We start from the raw sequence: 24,017 nt of genomic DNA, 5'->3' as shown, positions 1-24,017 counted from the left end.
GTCCAGGAGTTATTAGGGATTTTGCCTATTTTTGGAGATATGCTGAATATCAGGTACCTAAAATTCAAGTATTAACTCCTGAATGAAAGTATATTGACATAATTTAGAAAGATCTTTAGTGATCAGTATTGCTACCATGAAATATTTTTGCTCTAGAATTAATTCTTAAGTAAACAGTACCTTACTTGACCTTGTAGACCTGGCATTTTAGGAGAACTGTTTGCCAGAAAATGAGATGATTTTGGCTTCCCAGGTGGCATTAGTGGTAGAGAACCTGCCTGCCAGTGCAGGAGACATAAGAGATGCAGGTTTGATCCCTGGGTTGGGAAGATCCACTGGGGAAGGACATGGCAACCCACTCCAGTATTCTTCCCTGGAAAATCCTATGGACAGAGGAGCATGGTGGGTTATGGTCCATAGGGTCGCAAAGAGTCGGACATGACTGGAGCAACTTAGCACGCAAACAGTATTTAGCAATGACTTATCCCTTATCATTCAGGTTAAATACAGTTAACTGTAAATAACTGTTGATGAAGTCACAAGAAAGACTTGAAATGATAACTTTAATACTGAGTTTTCTTACTGAGAGTTGAATCCTGGGTAATTGTGTTTGGCTTAGTACTCATAATGTCTCTTTTTCCTGTTTTCCTCAAGTAATTTCATATATTTGCATATAAGTATCACATTTTTATGTCCAAAGAAGTATGTTCCATTTACTGAATGCCTGTGAATGTGGATTTCATTCTGTGTTCATCTGTTAACCTTTTTACCAAAAGCTGTATAATTATGTGAAGTTCTATGCATGTATTTATTTTGTCATCAGTCACTCAGTTGTGTCTGACTCTTTGCAACCCCATGAACCGCACCACACCAGGCCTCCCTGTCCATCACCAACTCCCGGACTCCACCCAAACCCATGTCCATTGAGTCGGTGATGCCATCCAGCCATCTCATCCTCTGTCGTCCCCTTCTCCTCCTGCCCCCAATCCCTCCCAGCATCAGGGTCTTTTCCAATGAGTCAGCTCTTCTCATGAGGTGTCCAAAGTATTGGAGTTTCAGCTTTAGCATCAGTCCTTCCAATGAACACCCAAAGACTGATCTCCTTTAGCATGGACTGGTTGGATCTCCTTGCAGTCCAAGGGACTCTCAAGAGTCTTCTCCAACACCACAGTGCAAAAGCATCAATTCTTCGGTGCTCAGCCTTCTTCACAGTCCAACTCTCACATCCATACATGACCACTGGAAAAACCATAGCCTTGACCAGATGGACCTTTGTTGGCAAAGTAATGTCTCTGCTTTTTAATATGCTGTCTAGGTTGGTCATAACTTTCCTTCCAAGGAGTAAGTGTCTTTTAATTTCATGGCTGCAGTCACCATCTACAGTGATTTTGGAGCCCCAAAAAATAAAGCCAGCCACTGTTTCCCCATCTATTTCCCATGAAGTGATGGGACCAGATGCCATGATCTTCGTTTTTTGAATGTTGAGGTTTAAGCCAACTTTTTTCACTCTCCTCTTTCACTTTCATCAAGAGGCTCTTTAGTTCTTCACTTTCTGCCATAAGGCTGGTGTCATCTGCGTATCTGAGGTTATTGATGTTTCTCCTGGCAACCTTAGCTTCATCCAGCCCAGCGTTTCTCATGATGTACTCTGCATATAAGTTAAATAAACAAGGTGACAATATACAGCCTTTACGTACTCCTTTTCCTGTTTGGAACCAGTCTGTTGTTCCATGTCCAGTTCTAACTGTTGCTTCCTGACTTGCATACAGGTTTCTTAGGAGGCAGGTTAGGTGTTCTGGTATTCCCATCTCTTTCAGAATTTTCCATGGTTATTTTGTCATTAAATAACATTTATCTCTACTTTGTAATTAGTACTGTAATTAAATTAGAGCCAAAAGAGAAAAGGTTGCTGTGCTGCCCTGTGATCTTAAATAAAGAGCTCCCAGGTCCAGGCTGACACATTTGAGACAACCTTAAATAGTCTAAACAGTTACTTCAGGTTGTAGCATAAAATTTCCCCCCACCTAGAAATATTATCATATGCAGTATAGCTTTACAAACTCATGCAGTAAAACTCTTCAGATGTGCTATCTCTATAGCAGTGTTGTTCATTGATTTTCTGCCTCTACATGGTTGCTTCATTGAGTATATCCTCGTGAAGACAGAACATCTCTCATTAGAGTCACTCTGCCCTCCTCTTCCCATAATGCCGTAAAGATGTTCCTGGTATTCATGTGGGTACAGGTGTAAATCCTTACTGAGGGAGCAAAATCACTTAGGCTCTTTGACCCAGTAGTATTGTGAAGTGCCCTCTGATTATGCTAGACCCATTTACTATCTTAATATACAAAAGTATGCTCCACTTTGAGATCCAATGACTGGTTATTTAGACTGGTTATTAAATGAGGAATGTACCAGGAAATTTTTTTGTTTCATAAAGAAATAGCTAAGGTGACTGATAGAGAAATGGAGAAGGCGATGGAACCCCACTCCAGTACTTTTGCCTGGAGAATCCCATGGATGGAGAAGCCTGCTAGGCTGTAGTCCATGGGGTCGCAAAGAGTCGGACACGACTGAGCACCTTCACTTTCACTTTTCACTTTCATGCATTGGAGAAGGAAATGGCAATCCACTCCAGTGTTCTTGCCTGGAGAATCCCAGGGATGGGGTAGCCTGGTGGGCTGCCGTCTATGGGATCGCACAGAGTCAAACATGACTGAAGCGACTTAGCAGCAGCAGCAAGGTGACTGATGTTATCTAAGGAAGGCATGTCCTTCTTACAAAAAAATACATTCCTGTATAATTATGATCTCTCTGATTGTTGTGATGTGTCTTTTCACTATTTTCAATTGAAAGATAGGATATTGTAAGAGATAGTCTGAATTCAATGATTTTTTAAAAAATGAGCTTATTATCAATGTTATTTTTATGTGAAATAAGTGCACACATCATTGGAAAGATCATTCAGAATTACAAAATAAATGTCCATGCATAGACCAGTTTAAGAATAATGTATAGTATTATAAAAAAAAATGTATAGTATTATAGCAGTGATCTGTAAGTGTAAACAAATAACTCTTTTACTCTGGAAGTTTAACCCTTTGACCTATAGTTAATCTTGTTTTTATCTTTTATTACTCATTTGTGCTTGTTCAGTGGTCCGAAGCACTTGGGATTCACATTGCCAATCAGACTTGAAAGAGAGCTCTGAAATATAGCAGCTGTCAGTCAAGAACCAAACCAGAAAGCCACAGTAGCTCTCTGACTCTTCTACATCCTGATATTTATTAATCACCCAGCAGTAATTAGTGCACCCACTTTTATTTGACCTCCATTTGCAAATGCCTCCTTTATGTCAAGACAGGTTAGTACTTTAAAATGCCAAAATGCTTCAGTGACTGTTGTACCTAACGTGACAAAATTGTTGTTTCGTTCAAAGGCTCTAGAAAAAGACACTACGTGCAATTTTGTAGTCTCTTTTTCATTTACTATTATATCCTGAATATTTTCCATGGCATTAGATGTTGATTTCTAAATTTTTCCTTAGGAATATATATTAATGAACTCTGTGTCATAATATCTTTAATAATCATCTATTGCTGACATGTGGATTGTTTCCAGTGTTTCATTATTTTAAGCATTCTTGTGACTTCATATTTGCACATATCTATGTGATATATTCCAAATTTGAAATCTTTATATAAATATATTATCTCATTGTAATATTTTCTCTATTGGTACCTTCACACATATGTACGTAAATCTGCTTTGGTAGATTCCTCTAGTATAGATTTCAGTAAAAATGACTTATAATCTTATTTCGGAAGGATAATTTAAATTTCCTGAGAATTATATAAGTCATACATGTGATGTCATCGAAGACCTGAATACTAAGGAAAAGCTTTTAGAAATATTAGTATTTGCAGTTGGACCTTTGTGTAAGTACTCTTGGTTGCCTAGTCTGTGGGTCTCTTTTTCCTTCCTTGCACTACACTGATTTTGTTCTTGTATAGGTCAGTGAACCTACACATGACATTATCTATAGCTTAAAAACAATAAGGTGTTGTTTCTCAGTGGGAATGGCAGAGTGCGGAAGAACAAGAGGGCTCTTTGCCAAAGGTTATTGGTCTTTTCAGTTAACTTATTCCAAAGCTGTCTTGTCTTCCAGCCTCCTTGTTATATGAAATAGTAAATGTTCTTGTAGTTTAAGGCACCTTGAGTGGCGCTGTCTGTCATTTGCTCTAGAAAGTATGTTAGTGAAACTTTGAGAGATAGAAGTGATTTGGAAAAGGTGAAAAATCCTGCATGTAACATTCTCAGTGGGAGAAATCACATAAGCCAAAGTGTTCAAGGAGTCATCAGATTGATGGTCATATGCAAGTTTCTTGTGCCTTACACCAAAAAAGGGAGAGTTACCACATCAAACTCTGTTTTCCATAAGTGATATATCAGCCCTAAAGAGTCCTCTAGGACTCTCAGGAACATCTGCAGACTTTCTTACCTCATTTTCTCCAACAAGCTTGAAACTTGGCTTTTAAGGTCTAAGTTGTACTTACAGTTCTCCTATGAAGAAAGCTGTAGTCAAAGCTCTGTAGGAGCTAATAGGAAAACACTAGTTTAGCGTCATGTGTTCACACACAGCCCTGGGCTGTAGCAGAAAATGTGGGAGTTGTGCTAGCATGGAACCCATGTAGTTGATGGTGACGGTTGATTAAATAATACTTTTCTTGTGCCTTTCAAAATACTTAATTCTCTACTACTGGAGAGCTTTGTCTTCTCGTCCTTTCCCAAATGAATACCTTATCTTTACATAATTCATTAAGAAAAATATTTAAGCACCTTCTTTTTGCCAGACTGTTTAAGGTCCTGGGAATATAATGGTGAAACTATCTTTATTTAGATAGGGCTGGGAGTTCAGATATATAAACAAGTAAATAATTTTAGATGGTGGTAAGTTCTAGAAGAGTATACATCAAGGTTATGATAACAGTATTTTAAATTATGTGGTCATGAAAGGTCTCTCTGAGGTGACATTTGAATTAGCACCTCAGTAGGAAACCAGGCGTGAAAAGAATATTTTAGATGAATGCAGTTAAACTCTTAAAACAGGAGTGAGCTTGGGGTTTGTTTGTTCATTTAGTGGCTAAGTCTTGTCCGACTCTTTGTGATCCCATGGACTGTAACCGCCAGGCTGCTCTATCCATGGGATTTCCCAGGCAAGAATACTGAAGTGGGTTGTTATTTCCTCCTCCAGGGGATCTTCCCAATGCAGGGATTGAACCCATGTCTCCTGCATTGGCAGGCAGATTCTTTACCACTGAGCCACCAGGGAAGTCAAGCTTGGGGGATTCAAGAATAGAAAGAAAGCAATGGTGCTGGAGGTTTAGGGAGTGCGGGCAGAGGCTGAATCTTTTATGGCAGTGTATGTAGGTCATGATAAATTTTACTCCATACGCACTGAGAAGCTACTGTAGCATTTTAAGTAGGGGCAAGGCATGATTTGAATTGTAGTTTTAAAAGATCATTTTGGCTGTCATTGAGAACGATTTGTAAGCTCTGCTTTATAAAGAGAACAAATATAAGCAGACACTAATAGCCAATGAAAAGCCAATGTATAAATTGTGGGAAGCCCTTAAGTTCTTTTACTTCATACCCCTCCTTTTTAAAATTTTTATTTTATAGTTTTTGTGGTGTTTGAAAGAGTAGGTTTAGCAGTCTTTTAATTGACTATAATGTTCCGTGTGTTTTTTCCCTTATCAACTTCTTAGAGGAAAATCTTTTAATCTATTTTTCTGTCAGTACTCAGTAGTTTCAGTTAATTACAGACTAACTGGCCACTTCAAAACTTAGTGAGTTGAAACAATGGGGATGTATTTCTCCTGATTCTGAAGGTTGGCTGGGCTGCTTCTCTGTTGGCTTTGCCTAGGTTTACTCCTGTGGCTCCATTTAGGTGGTTAGACTAGACCACAGGTCCAAGGTAGCCTTACCCACGTGTCTGGCTGCTGGTTGGTGCCTTGGTTCTCCTCTGTGTGTCCTCTCAACTGCCAGGAAACTAGACCATCTTCTTTACATAATAATTTCATGATATCTCTGGAAGAAAGAGAAAAGCAGACGTTCTTAGAGGCTTAAGGTTTAGGTCAGGAGGTTGTGTGACCTCACTTCCATCACTTTCTGTTGGTGAAAGAAGTGCAGTCAGATTCCAGTCCTCTCTCTTGATGGGAAGAGAGGCAAAGTCACATTGCAAAGGAGCAATTATTATGACCCTCTATGAAAGTAGTCTGCCACAGTTCACTCTCTAACCACTAAAGTTTATATTCCTGCCAAATGCAGATATGCTCATCCTCTCCCCTGATTCCTAAAATCTAATTGTAGCCTTACTCTCCAAGTCCGAGATCTCTTGATCTGCACTGGGTCTAGATATGAATAAGGCCCCTCAAGTTCATTTCCTCTGAACTCTTGCTCCAGAGACCTGTGAACTAAAACGAATACCGAATCAGTGATCTTAGGTTTCTAGCTTAAGAAATTGGACAAACATGAGCAAATTAAACCCAAAGTAAGCCAAAGGTAAGAAATAATCAAGAATGATAATCAGTGAAAAAGAAAATAAGCAGGGAAATCATTGAAACCAATAACCGGTTCTTTGAAAAGCTTCTTAAAATTGACAGACCACTACTACATTGGTCAAGAAAAAAGGAAAAGACACAAACTACCGATATGTGAAATAAAAAGGATATCTCTACAGATCCTCCGAACATTAAAAGAACAGTAAGAATATTGTGAACAATATTGTGAACAAATTTGATTATTATTTTTTATTATTTTAATTTATTTTTAATTGGATGATTGCTTTACAATAGTATGTTAGTTTCTGCCATATAGTGTCATGAATCAGCCATAGGTATACATTTGTCCCCTCCCTCTTGAACCTCCCTTATGCCAATAAATAACTTAGATAAATGATCAGATTCCTTGATGGATGCAAACTATCAAGGATCATTCAGAAAGAAAATAAATAACGTGAAAATCCCCACGTATGTTAAAGAAATTGGATTTGTAGATAAAAACCTTACCACCACCACAAAAAAAATATGGAAAGTAACTCCCGAGTCAGATGTCTTCTCAGTGAATTCTCCCAAACATTTAAGAAAGAAATGATGCCAATTCCACACAAGCTCTTTCCAAAAATAGAAGAGAAGAGGAACACTTCTGAACTCATTTCATGCAGCCAAGATTCCAAGACAAAGACATGACAGGAAAAGAAATCTGTCAACCACTATCCCTTGGGAACATACGCAGAAATTCTTATTAAAATATTGGGAAATGATAAACAAAATGGAAACAAATTGAATCCAGCAATGTAATAAAAAGTTATTCTGTCCTGACTAATGTAATGTCAAAAAATGTAAGGTTGGTTTAACATTCGAAAATCAGTCAGTGTGATTCACCATATTAACAGGCTAAACTGAAAGAACAGTGTCATGGTGGTTTAGTTGTAAGTCATGTCTGACTCTTGTGACCCCATGGACTGTAGCCCGCCAGGCTCCTCTGTCAGTGGGATTCTCCAGGCAAGAATACTGGAGTGGATTGCCATTTCTTTCTCCAGGAGATCTTCCTGACACAGGAATTGAACCCAGGTCTCCTGCATTGCAGGCAGATCATTTCAATAGATGGAGAAAAATACCATTCATGAAACAAAAAGCCAAACTCGGCAAACAAATAATAAAACAAACTTCTTTTTTTTTTTTTTTAAAAAAACAAACTTCTTTAAACTGATAAAAACCTAAAACTAGCATTATACTCACTTGTGAGGACTGAGTGCTCTCCTCCTATGACTGGGAACAAAGCAAGAGTTTCTGCCCTTGTGCTTTGCTCAACAATGTACTAGAGTTCCTAGGCCATATGTTAAGGTAGGAAACGGAAAGGCTGATAGATTAAAAAACAAAAACAAAAAAACTGTCATTATTCACAGGCAACCTGATTGTGTTTGTAGAAAATGCTGTGGAATTGAATTTTTTTTTTAAGCCCCTAGAACTATTAAATCAGTTTAGCCAAATCACAGGGCGTATGGTCAACATACAGAAATAATTTTTAGTTTTGTATACCCTTATCTATTGGAGAAGGAAATGGCAACCCACTCCAGTGTTCTTGCCTGGAAAATCCCATGGACGGAGAAGCCTGGTAGGCTGCAGTCCATGGGGTCGCACAGAGTCAGACACAACTGAAGCGACTTAGCAGCAGCATACCCTTATCTGGTATTAGCAGTGAACATTGGAAAGTCAAAGGTCAATAACAGTGCCATTTATGATAATATCAAAAAATGCAATACTTTAGAATGAATAATGTACAAGACCACATTTTTTATTATAATGCTGAAAACCACAGAGCATTGCTCATATACATTAAAGAAGACCTAAATAAATGGAGATGTATAATATGTTCATGGATCAGAAGACTCCGTTTTAAACTTTCATTTCTCCCCAGATTGATCCATAGATTCAACACAGTCTTAAAACCCTAGGAGGCTTTTTTGTAGAAGTTGACAAATTGGGTCTATAATTTATATGGAAATTTAGAAGACCTCTCAGACCCATTAGAAAAAAGAACAGCAAAACTGGAGGAATTGCACTATTTGATTTTAAGACTTACCGTAAAGTTACCGTAATCAAAACAGTGTGGTATTAGCCTAAGAATATATCAGTTGAACAGAGTTTAGAAATACCCACACATTTATGGTCAGTGGATTTTTTACAAAGATGCCAAGGCAATTCATTGGGTAAACAGTACTGGAGAACTGTTTATAATAGCCAAAGCATGGAAGCAGCCTTCATGTCCGTTGCCAGATGAATAGATAAAGAAGATGTGGTACATATATACAGTGGAATATTGTTGTTGTTTAGTTGCTAAGTCGTGTCCTACTCTTTTGTGACCCCATGGATTGTAGCCCTCCAGGCTCCTCCATCCATGGGATTACTCAGGCAAAAATACTGGAGTGGGTTGCTATTTCCTTTTGAAGGGGATCTTCCTAATCCAGGGATTGAACCCATGTCTACTGCACTGGTGGAGAAGGCAATGGCACCCCACTCCAGTACTCTTCCCTGGAAAATCCCATGGACGGCAGAGCCTGGTAGGCTGCAGTCCATGGGGTCACTAAGAGTCGGACACAACTGAGCGACTTCACTTTCACTTTTCACTTCCATGCACTGGAGAAGGCAATGGCAACCCACTCCAGTGTTCTTGCCTGGAGAATCCCAGGGACAGGAGAGCCTGATGGGCTGCGTCTATGGGGTCGCACAGAGTCGGACACGACTGAAGTGACTTAGCAGCAGCAGCAGCAGCAGCTACTGCATTGGCAGGTGGATTCTTTACCACTGAGCCACCAGGAAAGACCACAATGGAATATTACTGAGCCATTAAAAAGAATGAAATAATGCCATTTGCAGCCAATGGACCTCAAGATTGTCATACTGAGTGAGGTAGGTCAGAGAAAGACAAATATGGTATGGTATTGCTTATATACAGAATCTAAAAATAAAGATACAAATGAACTTATTTACAAAACAAACAGATTCACAGATTTAGGGAATGAATTTATGGTTACAGGGGTGTGGAGGGTAAGGGAAAGGATAGCTAGGGAGTTTGGGATGGATATGTACACATTGCTGTACTTAAAATGGATAACCATCAAGGACTTACTGTATAGCATAGGGAACTCTGTTCAGTATTATGTAACAACCTAAATGGGAAGAGGATGAAAAAGCATAGATCCGTGTCTACGTATAACTGAATTACTTTGCCATACACTTGAAGTTTAGTGAGGGACAGGGAAGCCTGGCATGCTGCAGTCCATGGGGTTGCAAAGAGTTGGACATGACTAAGCAACTAAGCAACAACAACACTTGAAACTAACACAACATTGTTAATCACTTATCCTCCAATATAAAATAAAAAGTTTATAAAAATGGTGCTGGAGAAATTGTATATACTGATGGGGTAGGACTGAAGGGAGGAGAGCAGGGGAGAGACCTTGACCCTTGTCTCATATCATATCCAGAAATAACTTGAATGGGATATAGTCCTTAACCTAAGTGCTGAGACTTAAAAACATCTGGAAGAAACATAAGAGAAAATGTTAATTCGCAGAGGCAGCATTTCTTCGAGAAGACCCAACAAGCGTGAATGATAATAGAATGAATATTGATAAGTTCACTACATAAAATTTAAAACTTTCTTTGAAAGGGGTGATTAAAGAGCAGCAGTATCATATTACAAACAGATGTAATTTGTATTTTTATTTTGCAATCTCTTACTACAGTGTAGTGTAGAACAGAGTGCTGAGTTTAAAGTCAGTAATTTTCTCATTTGTAATCCTAACTCTGACATTTGTCAAAGATATAGTTTACTAAATTACTTAGTGTTAACATTTTCAGAGCCTTGGTTTTCCTTCCTTTTCTCTTTTGTGAAATAGTCATATGAATGCTTACCTTATGGGATTACAGTGATGGTCAAAAACAGGAATAAAAATATAAGAGTGCTGTTGCTGTTCTTCGTGTGTCATTATTGTTACACACGTTGTTGATCCTTCACTTCTCCACTCCTAAAATGGTACATGTGAAAGAACCTCCCTTCCACACATAACCAGCTATAATCAGCTTTTAGGGAAAGTCTGAAAGTTTTTAATGTTTCAGTAGATATTTAAATCTCCAGTTTATCCTTCTGATCCTTGTTGATGATGGAAATCAAAGTAGGTATAGTGACATTATTTTCATTTTCTTTTAAGAGAACTGCTCACACTACTTTTTGTAGTTTTATGCCAAACCAGTCCTTTTTACTAGTAATATTTTAATGAACAATTGAAAAACATTTCCTAAATGTGTAGAGATACTAATAACTATGTCACTTATTATATGAATAGCTATTGTAACATTTAAATATATACTGTGTATTACATACTTAAACTGTAAAACAGTAGAATCAATTAGTCAGTAGTGTACTTTCTGCTTGGAAGCTTTTTCCATGTAGTTTTTTAGCATAGTAGGTTCAGCTATCCTTTAAAACGTGCAGTTATACTTGCAGTTATATACTGTGAGGAATGAAGGATAGTTAAGTGGTTCCCAAGAACATATCAGGTACTTTGAGCTAAAAAGAGAATAATTTCATGTCAAACAGGATAAACTCCATTGCTTCACAAATCCACTTGGCTTTGGCACAGAGAAAATGAGTTTTTTAATATCTGAAAGTTAGATTGTAGAGCTTCATCCATGACTCACTCGTCCATTATAAGTTTAAACTTTCTATATTACAGACGTGTAGACCCTCTCTCTGTAAAGGACCACTGAATCCAAGGGTTAAAAAATAACAGCAACCACAGCCGCTTTCAAAAAGGCCAAATTAAGGGATTTGAAGGCAAGAGAAATAGAAAATGTTACTATCATTCTGCTTTTTAAAAGTACAAGATTGTTTTTCATTTTATATCAGGGTAGATAAGACAAGATATGAGACAGTGGTATGGAAGAGATCAAAAGGAAAAAAACCACTGTCTTTTTTTCTGTGTTCTGTATTTCTATTTTCCTGTTTAGTTGTTGGTCAACTATGCTCGCCATCACCCAAGCTATTCCACTGGGACAAGATGAGAAAAATGAATATAAGATGGGTGGTAAAAGATGGTACAGCGGAGGTAGAAAAACATTTATAAACTGGTTCTGGGAGGTTCAAAGCGGGTGTCGATACTTCTATACAGATTTCCAAAGTTCTTTGGATTGTGCTAATAAGTTATTGTTTTTTTATCCATACTCATTGAAACTCTGTTTTTCTCCTTAGCAGTTAATCATTATTCCTAACCTCTATTCTTTTTGACTTTATGTTACTTTTAACTCTAAGGAAGATTATTCTTATATATACAACATTATCATTTACTAGACTACTTACTTACCATAGGTCAGATGGCTTCATAAGCCACAGGCACCCAAGTCCTTGGGTTAGTCTATGAGAGACGAAATCTTATTCATGGCTCCCACTCAGGTTCTTGGATCAATCTCTTTGTGATATGGAATCTTCTTATTAATGGCTTTGAACTTTTCTATTCTTTAGAGAAAGTCCTTTCTATTTATGAAAATAGAGTAAAGCCCAACAGATTTTCTTGAATACAATCTAGTGATGATATCTTTTGGTATTGCTAAAACATAAATCTTTGAGACTGGAGACCTGTCTCCCATAATACTTATCTTCCATTAATACTTTGCACAAGAGTAGAGGCTTAATATATGTTAATAAAAGTAAGAGTATTATGTGCATCATTTAGAGTCCTCCATGTATTGGAAAAGGAAAAGAGGAATAAATATGTTTGATGACTAAGAACAGCATAGATTTTCAAAGTGAGATCATCAAAAATTTTCTTGAAGACACCTTGTGGGAGAAAATTGAAAAACGACTTTAAAACATTAGAAAGTGCTATTTGAAGGTAAAGCATGTCTCCCCTTATTCATTTTTGTTCCTTAATATATTGTGCTACTTATTTTTTTCCCTCCCTCTTTCTCCCAGCCCTTATCCACAGCTGCTTTTTTTAAAATACTTGAGTTATTAGGTCTTATCAGGGGTGCCTCATTTGAATCTCTGTCTCTGTGTATCATATTCTCTTTCTCTGAGAAGATTACTGGCCTATTACATTACTTTCATTTATTTAAAGCCAGGATAACTGGCTTTTGCCTCAAGGTATCATAGAGTTCTTATGTGTCTAACATCCCAAGCCTAGTTAGTTCCCCATATTTCATGAAACAGACTTTGATGGCTGTTCCACATGCTAGTGATCGAGTATCTCTAATGTTATAAAGAAAGAGCACTGTTGAAATGTGACCTTGCACAAGTCAGCCTCATTCATCTGCAAAATGGAGAGAATTAATGTGTCCTTGAACCTAATATGGTTTGTTGTGAGTAAAGATTAAACCAAGCTTTGTAAAAAGCTACAGGACCTCTACAGCTTTAAGATGTTCTGGGGATGATATTTCTAAAGTACCACGTAGGAAAGATTGCATTAAAATAAAATATTCACACACTGTGAAGCAGCAAGGGGTACCTTTTCAGTCTCATTTCTCTATCTGTAGTAGTCTCTTTATCCTCTGTCTGTAGAAATTCAATCCACCTCTAAAAGCCTAGGGCAAATGTCACCACCTTCGAAAATTTTTTCTTTATGTTCTAAATTAAAAGTGATGTCACCCTCCTAGAATTCAATAACTTGGCAGTTTTGGTTTTTTTTCCCCCACCATTGTTTAAAGTCTTTATTGAATTTGTTAGTGTTGCCTTTGTTTCACATTTTGGTTTCTTGGCTTCCAGGCATATGGATCTTAGCTCCCTGACCAGGGTTCGAACCCCTACCCTCTGTATTCGCAGGCAGAGTCTTAACCACTGGACCATCAGGGGAAGTCCCATTTTGGCAGCTTTTTAATGGATGTAGCAGTTCCCTTATTTTCTCATTATTGGCCACTCGCCCCCTATACCTGAGAGAACCATCTAGATATTATAAAACAATGATTAGACTAGACCTGTGGTCTCTCCAGCCTTAATGTGTCTGAGCTCACATGGGGGATTCTGATCTCACTCACTCTTGGAAGTTGGGGGTCAGAACTTCTGCTTCAACCACACTTTTCTTCCTTTAATCTCTTGCATTTTACATGCCCACTCCCACAGTAGGTCTTTGTGCATGATGTTGCCTTTGCCAAGAATTAGTGTTTCTTTCTTTGTCTTTATGATGCTTATCCTTCAGATGTGAGCTTTATCATTAATTCATAGTAAATTCTTTTCTTGGTCAGCTTTCCCACATTGTATGTTCTCATAGCCCTGGATACCCCATCATAGCACTTGTCACAAATGAAGCTTTGCCATTTATCTTTATAATCATTTAAATAATGACTCACTGAATTGGCAGCTCCACGAGGGTAGACACTATGTATGTTCCTGTTCTTTCTTACATTCCTATTGCCTGTATAAATGCCTATAGTTTCTGGAACATAGTTGTCCTCTAAACTATTTGAATATATAGATGCATAATAGTCTACAAACACCCTTTGACACAGACGCTCTAGACCCTTGCATTCGATCCTTGATTTATAATTGATTTGTAAATTCTCTCTTAACCTTTCTTTGTCTTGGTGTCTAAAACTGAATGAAACCTGTGTTGCCTTCCTCACAGGGTATGGTGAGCATCAAATGAGAAATGTGAAGATATTTTGAAAAGTATAAAGTGCTATTTGAATATAAAGTTACATTAAATAGCTAGTAATGTGAGAGACACTGTCATGGATATAGAATATATTACATGGGCCTTGTTATTTGTTCTGTAACAATAGTAGTTGCGTTTTGAGATGGAGTTTAATCTTATGTATTGGATTTCTTATCTTAGAAATTCTCTCTTCACTACCCATTGTTTAGGGTAGTGAGTATCATTTATTTCCTCTTTTGAAAAGCATATGACCCAAAATTGCCTAACATTGGCCTTCAAATTCACTTTTTTTTTAATGGTTCAGTAAGCCCTATTATGTTAGTACAAACCACATCTTTTACAAATGGCTTATCTCTGTATTTATAATTACTTAATGCTGTGTGCTATGAGGCATAACAGGATTGCATATGTTACTTTAACTCTGGACAAAATGGAATAGGAAAGCATCAGTTAAATAAATTGAATTGATACTCTGTTGTATTTTCGGAACAGGACAAGATAGCCTCTTTTTTTTTAAACAAACTTTCTGGTTATTCCACAATTTTCTTAAACTATATTTATGTTTAAGAAATCTCTGTTTTCTGTTCCCAGTTCTTCCCCCTTCACCCTTTTAAATTTCTCTAATTTTTCTTCTTTTTTACTTCAACAGTCTGGGTTGCAGGGGGGAAAAAAAACCTGGCTGTTAATCAAGAACATGATCTCATTGCTTTCAATGGCTTAGAAAAGAAACATTTTAAAGCAGTTGAAAGATTTCACTTTGGAAAGTAGGTACTGCATAACTAAGTGTGTTGGTTCCCAGCAGAGCCTTGAGTAATCTCTTTCCAGCCATCCTCATATTTTTTTCTCTTCTACTTCCTGTTCAGTGAGCAAGTGCCTAAGTTAATTAAAAAAAAAAAAAAAAACGTAAGACTTCTCTTTAGGAGTTCTTGCCAGAGTATTGTTTTCTGTTCCTTAACTGGTCCACGTATATTTTTATCCTTTTGTGTCATGATTATTTCCCAACTTCATCACTTATATAGAGATGGAGTTAATTTTTAGTTTCCCTCTTTACTCATACAAGCCCCCAGCCCTCTTCAGAGTTCCCTTAAGTGTATCTGGGAGCCCTTGAGTGGAACATAACATGTATCCGTTAAGTGAATATTATTGTCCTACAGCCTCCTTGGGAAGTCCGTCCCCTCCAACCCACCCTAATGTGGAACCTCGTCGCTGCCCTGATGTTGCGTCCTCGTGAGGGACAGCAGCCATGCCAGGACTGCTGTCTCTGGGGCCGGCAGAGCAGCGGTCTTCAAGTGCTCAGAGGAATGGGCTGAACTGCAGCCACCTTCCCCCACCCCCAGCTCTGTACCACACTCTGTCTGCAAGTCCCAATGTAGCAAGAGCTTGTGCTCACAGCTTCACAGTCTCTGTTGAAAAGGTGTCTTATCTTTTGAATCTACCCTTTTACTCTTTCTGGGCTCAAAACCAGTTCAGAGAGCCAAAAAAAAAAAAAGACACCATGCCATTTCTTCCATTGTTCTTATTTCATCTCACTTGCCTTCTCTCTTTCTTCTCCCCCCTCAGCCTCCTCTAGGTTCCCACTGACATTTCCATTCATGAATTAAAAGGCAAAATACCATCTATAGAGAGAGGTCCCTGACTCACTAGTTCTGGTAGTTGCTGAGTTCATAATCATACTTGGAATCAGCTCAGCCTACCTGTTACATTCTTAAAAGTGTTTTTCAATAGATATCCACATACCTGCTACAAAATTCGTAAGATAGAAAAATATAATGAAAATTCTTCCTAGCACCTCCATCTTTCAGTTATCAGGTTCCTATCCTGTAGAAAATCAGTGTTCCAGTTTCCTCTGTATTCCTCCAGAACTCCTTATGCAAGTATAAACAAATGTATAGGTAGTTCCTTATATATTCTTTCCTACTTTGCTCTTCTTTTCTCCCTCCTCCTCCTCCTTCACAAATGACATACATGCCATGCTCTTCCTTGTTCTTTTCACTTGGAGGCTGTTTCATGTTTGCATATAAGGGGTTTCTTATGGCTGCATTGTGTGATTATACCATAATTTATCTATTCCCCTAATGGTGTACATTTAGCTTGTTTCTAATCTTTTCCTATTAGAAATAATACTGTAAAAAATAGCACTGAACATAATTTAGTTTGCTCGCTCATGTACATCTGTAGGGTAGACTTCCTAGAACTGAGATCGCAAGGTTAATGGTTATACAGTTTGGAACCTGTGACATTTTCAGTTATTAAATTCTGAGGAGGTTGTTTGTTCTGTTTCTGATTTCTGACTTATATTCTAGAATCTGCCTTCTAGCTTTATCACCTATTTGTCGATTGCTCAGGCAGTGTGCAGGCAACATAATTAAGTGGTCCAGATGTAAGGAAAACAAATAGATTTAGTTTTTGTTTTCAGACTTTTCATAGAGATATAAGAATAAAGAATTATTTTTTCTATCATGACACAAACTGCAGCATGAGCTGGGTCATAAACAGCAGCTGATATTTAGTGTCTAGAGGTGACCAGGCCAGTGGTGACCGGGAGCGTACGTGTCTGATATAAGAAGGGGAGATCAGTTCCAGCCAATTGTTGGCACAGGAGGGATTATGAACTAAGGGTGACTCGGAGGGTAATAGATGCAGCAATTTTTTTTTCTATAAAAGTAAAAACTTGGATATTTATATTCAGTCTCCTGACTTTTAAATACCAGATAGACCAAATAAACATGCATCCACGGGATTGATCCATCACCCTAAGCCTCCAGTTTATGCCCCCAGCTGTTGTGCATATAGAGGCAGCTTCTTGGTCTGTTTCTCTAACTCTGACCTCCATGTATTCTAGTTCCTCATCTGCTGTCAGCCAGGTTCTGTCTCTAACATTCATTGATTCCTAAAGATTCAGTTCTGCATATCATCATTGTCCATGTTCTTAACTATTTAGACTTTCCTTCACTCTTGATGTTTTCCAGTCATAACATACAGAATCAAGAGATTTAAATATCATATATCTATTCATTTAGTCACAATATCTTATGACTTGCAACAAGTGTTTTCTATTTTAGAGGTGTAGACTTTAAGAATTTTAGCTGCCAGAAGCAGAACATAATGATATTTATTATGTTCTCTTTATGATTTCTACCAGGATTCTTTTTAGATTTTGGTCATTATTTGAAGGGGCAGGGGAAACACAATCATAGATATGTGATTTATCTTTAATATGAAGTATTAAAGCTTATTAGCAAGAAAGCTTTTTCTCTCTGAAATCAGTTATGACTTTCTTTGGATGTGGTTTATCTGTGAGGTACTGAAAGAGTATCTAAGAGATACTGAGAGAACCAAAAAAGTCTCCAGACTTTGCATCATGATTCCCATCAGATTCTAAACTTAGTTGGTAGATAATTACTGTTTCTTTATTCCACTTTTCAGAATTTCCACTAGAGAGAGGTATACGGTTGTCAGCATCACATCTTCCTTCCCTCCTGTCACTTTCTTCCACCCTGCCCCCAACGTGCATTCACCATTCCTTTAAGATGTTGAGAAACTACTGCCTTTGATACCTGTTCTCAAATAAAGTCATTTATTCATAGTTAGAGTAATTAAAAGGTTAGGGGTGTGTGTGTGCTGAGTCGTGTCTGACTCTTTGCGACCGCATGGATTGTAGCCCGCCAGGCTCCTTTGTCCATGGGATTCTCCAGGCAAGAATACTGGAGTGGGTTGCCATTTCCTCCTCCATCGATCTTCCCAGCCCAGGGATCAAACTCACATCTGCATTGGCAGGCAGATTCTTTACCACTAGCACCACCTTACAGGCACTGTTAAGAAAAACAAAACTGAATTGTGGGATAAAACTTGGGATAGGGAGTCCTTGCGGTTACTTGGGGGAAACAAGCCTTGTCCAAGCAGTTCTTGGCAGAGAGCTGTCTGCCAAATTGGGATTTCTGTGTACTCATGAAACCACTTTCTCATCATAGTTTAGTTTTCCAAGTAAATTCCCATATTAGAAAGCAAGTACTCTCAATACCAGCCTTTGCATTGCTTTTCTGCTACTCACCTTAAATCATTTTTCCCCTCAGGTGTAATAACCTTTATGAAAGATTGCTGCTTCAGACTTACAAAGGAACACGGAGGCTAACATTTCTGTGTGCCTCCATAAGGAACCTTTTTTTTGTGTGTCCTGTTGAGTCCTCGTAGTGACTCTTTGAAGTAAATGACATGGTCCGCAGTTTGCCAAGGAGGAAACCAGAGTTTAACAGGATAAGACATTTGTACAAGGTCAAACTACTAACAAGGGGTAGAACCTGGGATTTCAAACACAAAGCAGTCATGGTCCAAATCTCTTACTGTGTACTCCTCTGTCCTACTCCCAGTTGGGTGTTTTTTTTTTTTTTTTTTTTGCACCTTAGAAAAATTAACTTAACTATGTGTAACAAGAATAAGGATGGAGCCAGAGAAGGCAGTTGGAAACCATGGCATTAATCCAGCAGAAAGAGGAAGTCTCAAGGAAGATACAGAAGGTCACAGATAAAAGAACCTACTAAGGAGGTTAATTAACATTAATTTGGTTTAGCTTGTACTTGTATTTTATTTTAGTTCTCCTTGTAAAGAGTGGATTTTTCTAGCTATAAACTTCAGTTTAAAATGACAGCCTATCAATTATATTAATATCTTGATGTTATCTAACATGATATCTGGGAATATGGCAAAAAGTATAACCGTAGAATTTTAAGACTGAATCATTTTCTACCTTTCATAGAGATTATCTTTAATATGAAAGAGCTTGGTAAGTATTTTAAGATTTTTTATTTATATATTAACTCATATGAAAAGGCGTAATAAGGAGCATGGGATACAGAGTCAGCACATTTTTTGATGCTGGTTAAACATAAAAGAATTTAAAACAGATCTGAGTCTGGAAATTATTCTAAAGATTGAAGAAGTCTTACCACCTATAATTAGACATAGATCTGTAGTATAGAGGGTGCGTTTTGAAAGCTGATTGTATTCAGAAGGATATAGTAAGTAATTTACAATATTAATACTATTTCCATGGTACATTATACATTATGCTTCTCCATATAGTTGGAGAACTCCTGAACTTTACATAGGTATCTGAGGAAAATAATTCAGAATAAGGGGTTTGAAATACATGAAGACTTTAGCAGATAAAACTGAGATAAGCCATTATGAATCTGGAGTGGAATAAATAATCATGCTGGGATGACCAGATCATGGGGAAAACATGAAGGAAAAAAGAAATAGAGAAAATAGGATGGTTGTCTGAAGCCTGAGGGTTTTGGTTTTTGTTTTTTGCTTTAATTTTTATTTTATGTAGGAGAATAGTTGATTCACGGTGTTGTGTTTCAGGTATACAGCAAAGTGACTCAGTTATACATATACATGTATCTATTCTTTTTCAAATTTTTTCCCATATAGGTTGTTATAGAATACTGAGCAGTGTTCCCTGTGTTATACTGTAGGTCGTTGTTGATTTTCTGTTATAAATATTAGCAGAGTATACCTGTCAACCCCAAACTCCCTAACTATCCCTCCTCCCTACCCTTCCTCCCTGGTAACCAGAAGTTCATTCTTTGAACTTGTTTCTAATTTGTAAATAAGCTCATTTGTATCATTTTTTTAGGCTCAGACAGTAAAGCGTCTGTCTACAATGCAGGAGACCTGGGTTCGATCCCTGGGTCAGGAAGATCCCCTGGAGAAGGAAATGGCAATCCACTCCAGTACTATTGCCTGGAAAATCCCATGGACAGAGGAGCCTGGTAGGCTATAGTCCATGGGGTCGCAAAGAGTCGGACACGACTGAGCGACTTCACTTATTTACTTCACTCACTTTAGATTCTGCATGTAAACATCATATGATACTTGTCTTTGACTTCACTTAGCATGATGTCTAAGACCATTCATTTGCTGCAAATGGCAGTATTCTATTCTTTTTAATGGCTGAGTAATGTTCTACTGAGTATGTATACTACACCTCCTTTATCCTTTCATCTGTTGATGGATGTTTTAGGTTGTTTCCATGGTTTTGGTTATTGTAAACAATGCTGCAGCAAACCCTCGGCTGTATGTATTTTTTCGAATCATGTTTTTCCTCCAGATGTATGCCCAGGAATGGGATTGCTAGATCATTTGGTTGATGATTTGGTTGCTCTATTTTTAGTTTCTTATGGAACTTCCATACTGTTCTTCATAGTAGCTGTACCAGTTTACATTCCCACCAACAGTATAGGAAGGTTCCCCTTTCTTCACACCCTCTCGAGCATTTATTGTTGGTTGATTTTTTTGATGATGGGCATTCTTACTGGTGTGAGGTGATAACCTCATTGTAGTTTTAATTTGCATTTCTTTAATAATTAATGATGTTAAGCATTTTTTCATGTGCCTGTTGGCTGACTGTATGTCTTTGAAGAATTCTCTCTTTAGGTCTTTTGCCCTCTTTTTGATTGGATTGTTTAGGGTTTTGTGTTTTGTTTTTTGTTTTTTGGATATTGAGCCACATTAGCTGTTTGTAAATTTTGAAGACTAATCCCTCGTCAGTCACATTGTTAGTAAATATTTTCTTCCATCCTGTGGGTTGTCTTCATTTTTTAAAAAATGATTTCCTTTGCTTTCCAAGCCCCAGGTTTTCAAAGGCAGAAGTATGAGAAAGTTGCATGCTCCCCAGCTCAGGTGCAGAGCCTGTCCTCATGACTTGAGGTATGTTTTTGTCTGTTCAGTCAGACGATACAAAATGTGAGGGCCTAACAATGGTAGACTGTGGAAAAATGTAAAAAATAAAAGAAACTTGTCCTTGGGATGCTTATGTATTGTAAGTAGTGAATAAAGTATAGATAGGCTCCCTGAAATTTGTTTGACCATAGCTTTTACTTGGAAACAATCTGATTGACTGTCTTCCTATTTTGAATTATATATTAGCATACCTCCTGAGATACAAGAGATAAAGCATGTCTTCACCTCTCTGCAGTGGGAAACATGAATTCCCTTGTCCTCAGCCTTCTTCATCCCCTTTTCAGCACTCACCTCCTAGTAAATTGACAAGGGTATGCTTCAAAGCTAGTCATTTACAAAAGTAGTTGATAATGCTCTCAGAAGTATAATTTAATGGATGCTGGGAATGTCCAAAAATAACATCTCTCTGGCAGCCTGTTGATGTTAGAAATTCTACTGTTAGCAATTCATGATAAGTTTCCTATTAAGTTGAGTCATCCCTAGGCTATTGATTCAACCCCAGTCTAACTAAGTAATATTTCATATTTTTAACAGAAATTTTCAGTTACAGATTCCTCTTTGATCTTGTCCTCCCAGTAACCCCCAGTTTCCATGTTCTACTATGCTATCCTTTGCCCATTTAACTCTGGCCACACTGTCCTTGGCGCTATTCTTTGAACATAGTAGACAATTTCTGTGTCAAGGTCTTGACCTTAAATGTCCTTTCTCCTATATCTACATGGCTTTCTTCCTATTTAAAAGTTATAATCCTGAATTCGTTCCCAGCTTTATTTTTCTCTATTGTATTTATCATGATCTGAATACTATATGATTGACTCTTTTTTAAAATTTGTCTTTTACCACAGAAATGTAAGGTTTTATGTGAACACAGTTTTATTTTGTTCACTGCTGTACTTTTCAGTGCCTAGCGTATACTAGGTGCTCGGTAGGTATTTGGTAAAAGCGTAAATGAATGAATGCAAAACCCTGCAGTATTGAGGCATAAAAGAAGTTCCTCTGGGGAAAGTGTCTAACAAACACTTCTTAAGATAGTATTTCCCAAAATATGTTAAATTTGATTTCTCCTTCTGTAAGAAATACTTGCCTAAGTCCCACTATGGGACAACTTCTGTTTGCACACTTGTCATAATTCTGAATTCTTAACAAAACTTTTAAGTGACATACATTTAAATAGACCCTGAGTTTCTGAATGACTGATGGGAATATTTGCTTTTATTTGTTGGTAAATTTGTGTAAGCAGTAATCTGGGCATCAGGGTTTCTGGCTCCAATTATCAGATTTTTTTTTTCCCCCTCTGTAAGCTGAGGTATTTAGGAAAGATTATTAACATCAATTCCAGTTTAATATAAGATTTTATGAGTCACTTTATTCTAGCTTAATGAAGTATCTTACTTCAATTCCATTGTTATTTCATTTATTAAACCTGGGAAAACTGCTGAGATAGGGGAAATGCAAAATGGTAAGGAAGATATTGGATCATCCAGAAATGCAGAATCACAAGTTACTGTTCTGGAAATTATCAGTGTGTTAATATAATCTTCCTGCAGAAGAGAATAGAGGCTTCAAAGGCACATGAAAGTTTGAGCAATAGATGGGAGCATCTGGATTGGTTCTGTGAGTAAATTGTTATATTTTAACGTCGAGATATTCTAGATGTATGCCAATAGGAATGTTTTTTATGTGTCTTTGTTTTGGTCCAGGGGATATTTGAATGGTAGTCACACAGACTTTAAAATTTATTTATAACGATGACAGGAGACTCTTGCCGTTCAAATCGCTGTTTTCCTGTGGTAGTGAACTCTGGAGAACTGTCTTGGCCTATTCAACATGGAACTGTTGGACTGCTGAGTTCTCCATCCAGTATTGTTAGCTCCCTAAGGGACATCAACAGTCCTAACAGAGTTTGGCTCCAAGGACACTGAATGTCGATTGTAAACCAATGACAGAATGTCTCTTTGGGAACATTAATATTACTTACCCTGCTATCAAGAGCAGAGCTCTGTTTTTGTATCTTTAGCATTTGCTTATCCTTTGGCCTATAGGACATATTCAGTATTTAATAAATGCTTATTAGTTTTCTTGGAAAATGATCCAATTACATTAATTTTTAATTTAGTAACATCTTTTTGCTGTTAATTTCAAGGATCAGGACTGTTAAGATTATTTTGTTTGAAGAGACTTGAAAATAGACATTTTCAACCATTTCTTAACTAAGCAAAGATTTATTTACTGTTTATACCTTGGCAGTAGGAGTAGTGTTAGTCACTCAGCCGCATCTGACTCTTTGCAACCCCAGGGAAGCCCCACAACTCAGTAAGAGCTGGAACTACAGCAGTTGATAAATAATCCTTGCTCTTAAGAAGCTCACATTTTAGGAGAGAGACAGATTTGTATATGAATTATAATGTAATATGGCAGAAATATATTTGTGGTACCCTACTAGCAGAGAGTTTTGCAAAAGTTTGCTGTCTTATAAGAGTCTCTGAAATTGGTGGAAAGGAAAGGCGGAAGGAAGCATTCATTTTTTTGCAGGGCTATGGGAACTCCTTGGCTGGCACAAGTACTTACTAGGTAAAGGAGGACATTACTTTTAGAGAGAAGACTAATTTGAGAATATTTATGAATTGTTTTGACCAATGTCTATTATATGAGTTCCCTTGAAGTAGACATATCTTATTGTTGGTTAGTCGTTAAGTCATGCCTGACTCCTTTGCAACCCCATGGACTATAGCCAGGTTCCTCTGTCCATGGGATTTGCCAGGCAAGAATACTGAAGTGGGTTGCCATTTCTTTCTCCAGGGGATCTTGCCAACCCAGGGATTGAACCGGTGTTTCCTGCATTGGCAGGCACTGTTCTTTACCCACCGGGAAACCCCAGACATATCTTCAGTTCAGTTCAGTCGCTCAGTCGTGTCCAACTCTTTGCGATCCCGTGAACTGCAGCATGCCAGGCCTCCCTGTCCGTACCCAACTCCCGGAGTTTACTCAAACTCATGTCCATTCAGTCGGTGATGCCATCCAACCATCTCATCCTCTGTCATCCCCTTCTCCTCCTGCCCTC

The 24,017-nt window shown here is 37.7% G+C and overlaps 1 protein-coding gene across 50 annotated transcripts in view; it reads left to right on the top strand.

The window, feature by feature from the left end:
- The window catches only part of HMBOX1 (homeobox containing 1), a 192,296-nt gene that overhangs the window by 39,726 nt on the left and 128,553 nt on the right, over positions 1–24,017 (top strand). For 12 of the 50 annotated variants that reach the window (XM_086414816.1, XM_086414794.1, XM_086414779.1 and 9 more), the window contains exon 2: positions 20,844–20,923. The exons of the other annotated variants lie outside the window; for them this stretch is intronic. The gene's annotated coding sequence lies outside the window, so the exon portion shown is untranslated. The remainder of the gene's footprint in view (positions 1–20,843; positions 20,924–24,017) is intronic. 50 annotated transcript variants of the gene reach the window in all.

Source organism: Bos grunniens, chromosome 8, assembly GCF_055505025.1.
Source record: "Bos grunniens cultivar Pamir isolate PY7600 chromosome 8, Bosgru_T2T1.0, whole genome shotgun sequence".
NCBI lineage: Eukaryota > Metazoa > Chordata > Mammalia > Artiodactyla > Bovidae > Bos > Bos grunniens.
Note: the sequence above shows the minus strand (reverse complement) of the source record. Positions and strands in the feature narration are given on the sequence as shown.